Genomic DNA, 6834 nt, shown 5'->3' with positions numbered 1-6834 from the left:
ACTCCTGCCCAATAGGTATCAACCACAGAACTCAGCACTGCCATAGCATTTTTTCTCCACAGGCACAAGATCTGCCCTTTACCATTACACAACGCCTCATTCGAGAAAAGTTCATAGTTTTTAAACCAACAGACGGAGAGTTCCTAGTTCTATCTTACGGGCATCCACCATGAAATCTGTAATGAAACCATTGTCCGGCGGATCCTGCACCACCATATCCCACAATTCCTTCTGGGCCAATAGCTTAGCAAGGCCTCAAATGTTCCAGCTCAAAACGTTCATTATCAACTTTTTGGAGTATCCATCCCCAGCCTACAAGCTTCTTCATCCATTATAGGAGTATCCACATCAACTCGAGGATCGCCATCAACAATCTGCCTGATATCTAAGAGAGGGAGAGATAAGTAGATCTATGAGATCAGTAGGTTTTAAGGGAATTCTTCCTTTCTTCCCTTCACTCGTGAAGCAGACACTCTTGTTACTACCTCATTTCCCCTGGGAAGCCTCATTAGAACATAACTCTTTCTTAAATTTAACGCTGCTGAACTTAAGAACTGGACCCTCCTTCTCAGTTGGTTTTAAGCTTAATTTTTTTCCCAAAATCCAAAGTATTTTCAAATTAAAATCAAAATGTGTAGGAATGACTTTTCAAACCTCCAATTTCTAAAATCATTAGGCATCATTACAAACTAGGTCTAATTTGTCAACATTAAATTAAACCCAAATGGATCTTTCACATAAATAGAGAGTATGAAAGGCATTTGAAATTTCTAAATCGCACAATTCAAAACATGACATAGATCGGTTGGGCAGCATCAAATCATTGCACAATGCAGCAGCCTCATCACCATCCCTTCTATTTACAATCACGTAAAAAGAAAGGGGGAGAATTTTGAGAATTTCTCAGTACGATGTCAACCCTCGTTTATTCCAGCCTGCGTGATTAGCAATGCAAAATACAACTTAATTTATTCCTACATGAAACTTAAGAGTTTTAATATACACATTCAATATCTATATCAACATAGATAAAAGAAACATTTAACACTAATCAGTATTCACAGCAACCATAATCATTAATTCATGTAAGAATGCATGCAATATTAATTATCGCTTGGCTGCAATCACGACTAAGTTTCTCTTATCCAAACCGTGGCCACTACACGGTGGTGTCCCAACCGGCGCTAGTTTATTCACACAACATTTTTTTTATATAGTGCCCAACGGTACAACCAAAACATCATCAACACAACTCAAGTGCTAGTACTAGACTTACTGATCGACTGTTGTCTTCCTTTATTGAACTGACCTTCAAAAAGGCAAGTTTGAGGGTTGTTCTTCGAATCTCATGGCGAGGGAACAGGTGACCTCTAAGTAGACGTGCCCACATAAACATAACAGAGATAACAGCAAACAACCAAAAACTTAGGTGACGAGTATTGACCATACTCAGCCTCACCTAAGCGGAAGGGCAACCGTCACCTGCTTCCTCATGCCATGAAAATCACACTACCCTGGTCTTCTGAGCAGTTCAGACCATTTAAGGACGCTAGATATGCATTAATCATAAGGAGCATTCATTGTTTAGTTCATATATTTAAGCATGCTTTTGATAACTACACTCTTTTGCTCATATGATTCATTTACTGCGTGTGTTCAACACATAATTAACATCATGTATAACATATCTGAACATAGATAAATGACATAATCTAAGTTTATGGTCATCATGACCAACTCACAATTGTATGTTCACAAGTACATGCATTTAATGCATAAGCACCTAAATCTAGATCTCAAATATTATATCAAGCATATTTAGATTTTTGCAAATCATAGCCACATAAGACATACACGTATGAAGACAAGTTAGATCCAAATCCAAAATCTCTTTATAACAATTAATCATGCACAAATATATATACTTAATCAAACGAAATCCAACATTATTATATGACCATCATACGATTCATATGAATTAGCTAGAAAAGTTACAAACATATATAATGTGCATGCTAAAACAAGTCAGATGCATTCATAACCATGCAGCAGATCCAATGAAAACATATAAGATCCATATCCATAATTATTTATTTATCACGTGTTACTCTTTTCATTGTATCTAAAAGTCACTAATCTAACGAACTCACAACGTTGAACTGTATAGGCCAAAATTGGGTTCACGTCCCGGTCCACGACGACATTTAAACATACATATTTTCAAAACAAATCATCCACATCTTACGTCAGCTTACAACTTAGAGCATGGATTTATTTTCAAACAAAGTCAGATTCAAGTCTAACTACGGAAATATATCTTTTCTCAAGCAACTCAAATCCAAATCCATTTTCAATAACTAATATATTTTGGAGCAAAATTTATTTTTATTTAAATATGTTCCCAACACTTAAAACAGGTTTTAAAACATTCAACATCCCAAATCTGCTATCAACTACTATTGTTTATGAGTTTTGGCAAAACAAGTCAAATCTAGATTTGGATCCATATATGACAACTATTTTGAAATTTACTTGCAACAATGTATTTTCAAAATAAGGTAGACCACATTCAAGTCCATAAAATATCTACGTTTAGAACATGTAGATCCAAATCCAAATTCAATTGCCAAGCCTAAAATATTTATTTTCAATGCATCAACATGTGGATCCAAATCCAAACAAGTTCAGAAAAAGTAAAATATGCGTTTAATATAAGTTGTTCACTTTTTTTAATTTATTTATTACAGGTAAAATATTTTTTCAAAATAAGTTGGACAGGTAATCAAGATCCAAGTTCCATAAGAGGTCGTTTGATGGCTACAGGATACGCAGAACAGGACACGTGTGTCCTGTTTAGTTGATTTCTTCATCAAACGTTGGACACCGGACAGGCTGGACACGACGGACGATTGGACAGGACTATAAATTCAATTTCTGTTTCACGCTGTTCCAAGCTAACTATCGGAACAAACAGGACATGACAGCCCCTCCCGCCCCCGACCCCGAGCCCTCGACCCCGTTTTTCTCTCCTCCCCCGTCTCTTCCCCCGAACTGCCTTTCTCCTCCGGCTCTGGTTTTGGACCTAATCCTCTTTGCCTTTTTCCTCGTCCTCATCGTCTGCGCTCCTCTCCTGAACGTGCAGGCCGCGCTTCCTTCCACCCTCTTCCCGGATCCCCTGCTTCGTATTGCTTCCTGGTACAAAGATCGGTTCGGCGACTACCTCGTCTCGGAGCGTCCCTTCTTCTTCGTGAGGCTGGTCTGGCATGAGCTATTCTTCATCTGGCCCCTCGCCATCACCAACGCCTATGCCACGCTCGCCAGGAGGTCCTGGTTCAATACCACCTGCCTCATCTTGGGATCCTCGCTCCTTACCTCCATGGTCAGACATTCCTCCCTCCCTCTCTCTCTCTCTCTCTCTCTCTCTCTCTCTCTCTCTCTCTCTCTCTCATCCGAGATCCGATGATTCCGAGGCTCGATCTCTTACTCGAGGGAATTCTCACGAGCGTGAAACCCTCCGCTTCATTCACGTGCGTCTTCCTTCTCCTCTTCCTCTTCAGCCTGCTCTACCGGGCCACCTTGGCCTTTACAACCGGTTGAAGAAGGTATACGCCTCTCTTTCTCTCTCACAATCGACCGACACAAAAATTGTCGGTGCCAGTTTCTCTGTCTCTTGCTACCATCCTCTCGCACAGCTATACCTCTCCAACCTACGGCTGACCAGCGAATGTCGTCGGCACCGGTCTCTCTCTCGTCCTCCATTGTCTTCCTTTTTCAGTTGATGTTTCTCTCCGCTGCTTGATTTGTTCATGTTTTACTTCAAATGCCTCAAATGATTTGTTCCGCTTCAGTTGATGTTTATTGTCCATGCTTTTTTATCATATTGAGAAACATGTTTGTTGCAGACAAATTGTCTGATGAAATGCCTCAACTATATACACTTTGTTGTGCTTCAGGTAGGAAGCTGCGGTTGTTGTGTCCATAGTGAGCTGACGTTTGGAACTCGAAAACCCATTTTTATCTAATGATATAATATGAGTGGGGAGTGGTGCTTATTGTAGCAAAAAGTTGAGTAGATAATGAACCAGTTAGACACATGCCGGTCACTGGATTTATTTTGACATTTTTCAAGAAAATATTGAAGGGATCGTGTTCTGTTACTCAGAAAATGGTTTTTCTCCTCTTGTTCAATCTTTTCCCTATTAAGTTTCGGGATTTTGAGGAAACCACAGGTTCTTTCCATTCTTGGTCTAAGAATTGTGTTAACATTGTCGATGATTAATGATGATGCACCAGCTTTTTTGAGGGTTATGGGGCACTACAGAATTTTATTGTTGTTGGAGGCTGATGAATCAGATTTAGCTTGTAATTTCGACTGAGCTCATTGGTTAGATTGCAGTCTAGCATGCCTGTCTGAGCTGCCTTAGAGGTGGGGTTGTTAAAGGTCTGGCTTCAATGGTCTAGTGGCTAGCGGCAGTGGTATTTAAAAGTTCTATTGCTCATTTGGGGCTCAAATTATTGCCTTACTGGTTCTGCTTGCTGGCAAGCAGTGGCATCTTACTATTCGGGAAAACTGGGCCATAGTATTGTCAAACTGAATTGAATCTGCCCATGTGAATCTGGTGACAATGCCATTAACATTGAGACATGGTCGGTACTATGTTTTGATCAGTTTCAACACTATTTTTTTTTCTTCTTTTTCATCTTCTTTTTCTTAGCATCTTCAACTTCCAACATGCTGCAGTCCACTGCACTCTTGGAACTGCTCTGAATAAAGGACTAACAGTTAGTTAAACCGCCAGTGCCTAACCTGACTGGTTGTCTATCACAAAATAGCAGCTTAAACAATCATATCTATTATCATCTGACTTCTCAAGTTGAGTACCCACACGGCAGTGGCATGGAGACATCCCCAGCACCATGCCCTAGTCCACTTTGATCTTGAGAATTAGAAGCATTGTTAGATGCATTGTCAACTGGCATGTCAGGTCCAGATCCAGGATCCTCCTTCATCATCCCTTTCTCTTTTTTTTCTTTGATTTCATACTATTTTCAAGACCTTTTTTAGATGAATCTCTTTTCCTGCTTGTGTTCACAGAGCATGGAGACAAAACCCAAATAAGTGAATATACTGCATTGGAAGCCATGATGCCATGATGGCAGTGGGAATATACTGCAACCTGTAAGTGGTTCTCAAACCATCCAATCAATCCTGTTAACGAGTATTTTCTGATGCATACTTTGCCTTTCAGTTCTTGAATTTTCATGCTTGGAACCCCCCCGTTCTCTTGTATGCATGCAGGGTGCCACACTCTTCAATAATGATCTAGAGAGGTAACAAATTAGCAGTTTATGTTAGAATCATATTTTTTTGCTTTGCAGGCCAGGCTGAAAAAGGAGATACCAACCGAGCAATTCCTTTCAAATTTTATAGTTCAAGGAATGGTGTGTCGACTGAAGAGAGCATATATGAAATCACATACCATGGAAAGGGAAGAATGCCGGTGACTACACTGACTGTTTGCTTTTACAGGTTTTTCTCTCTCTAGGGTGTGATATTTAAGTAAGGTGTTCCTTTTCATTGCAGGGATTTGGTGAGAAATTCACGCCAAGAGGTCAGTGTACATTTGGACCTAGGCTGCAAGATGATGAAATCAAACTCCTAGCCATGTTTGTGAAGTCGCAAGCTGAACAAGGATGGCCAAACATTGAAATTTATAAATATTGATCTTTGTAGACAAGGGCATTTCTATAGAAAGGAGGGCTTCAATATTGAATAATATACTATTTATACATGTGCTTGATATTGTCAAGAAAAACTACTACCAGAATCTTAGATGCACCAGTTCTGGTTCAACATGGCGAACTGGTTTCAGCTTGCTTGTCAACTTTCTTCATTAATGAAAAAACAAGCTGTTTTGGGTCTTATTTTTTGGCTGTTTGAAAGTTGGCACGTACAACTCAGTAAGGTTTGCAAGCTGGAGGATATATGTCCTAGTTGTTTGAGCATTGTTCATGTAACAGCTGCAGTTGATTGACTTTCTTTCATCCTGTTTCATGGTAAAATTTTTTACTGTTTCAACCACTAACTAGTTCTCTCTCTCTCTCTCTCTCTCTCTCTATCTAGAGAAGTGCATAATGGTAAGTCAACTGTCATATTTGTGAAGTATTTCTTGAAAAAAAATGGTAGATGCTTTTAGTCTACGATTCACCACCCCATAGAAGTTGCCCTCAAGAAAGCTGCATACATGCGGTTGTAGTCTGTTCAAACACCGGATGGAATAGACAGTTTGACCAGAACATAAACAAACACCAGAACTAACTATGGAAAACACAAACATCAGACAGATCAGATAGACCGGACAGGACCGAAACAAACGTCAGACAGAACGGACAAAACAGACACACACGAAACCAACGCCAGACAAAAAGAACGTAGTGTTCTGTTCCTAAAATCATCAAACGATGGACAAAGAACATCGTTGTCTATGAGGACAGGACAGTAGTGTAATGGACAGGACGCCCTATCTGTCCTGTCCTAATGCACAACAATCAAACGACCTCTAACGGATATGAGTCTAGGATTATTTCTTTAAAATTTATATAAATATTATAATTAATTTTCTTAATATACTAAGTTCAACATGAATGTGCATCCGTACACTCTCTTACCGATTTCAGATTCATTAAAAGGCTTAGGCCATATTCGAATCTAAAAGACTCGGTTTAAATCAAAAGAGTTTTAACGAAGATCTATGTTTTACCAAAACTGGTCTGAAGGCCTCTTTCAACTTTTTCGAAAAGCTAAAACCAGGCAAAACACATTTTTTTGAACTT

General features: G+C 39.4%; 1 long non-coding RNA gene across 3 annotated transcripts; it reads left to right on the top strand.

Annotated features, from left to right (window-relative positions):
- The first annotated feature begins 2977 nt into the window (after nucleotides 1-2977).
- LOC116246649 (uncharacterized) lies at nucleotides 2978-5925 on the top strand. Of its 3 annotated transcripts, none has more exons than XR_004170735.1 (4): nucleotides 2978-3379; nucleotides 5096-5179; nucleotides 5380-5501; nucleotides 5585-5925. It is a non-coding gene; the product is annotated as an uncharacterized LOC116246649 (long non-coding RNA). The 3 variants fall into 3 exon arrangements; XR_004170734.1 differs by having other exon boundaries at nucleotides 5300-5501; XR_004170733.1 differs by having other exon boundaries at nucleotides 5250-5501.
- Nucleotides 5926-6834: the final 909 nt, after the last annotated feature.

The sequence above is a fragment of the Nymphaea colorata genome, chromosome 2 (assembly GCF_008831285.2).
Source record: "Nymphaea colorata isolate Beijing-Zhang1983 chromosome 2, ASM883128v2, whole genome shotgun sequence".
Lineage (NCBI taxonomy): Eukaryota > Viridiplantae > Streptophyta > Magnoliopsida > Nymphaeales > Nymphaeaceae > Nymphaea > Nymphaea colorata.
Note: the sequence above shows the minus strand (reverse complement) of the source record. Positions and strands in the feature narration are given on the sequence as shown.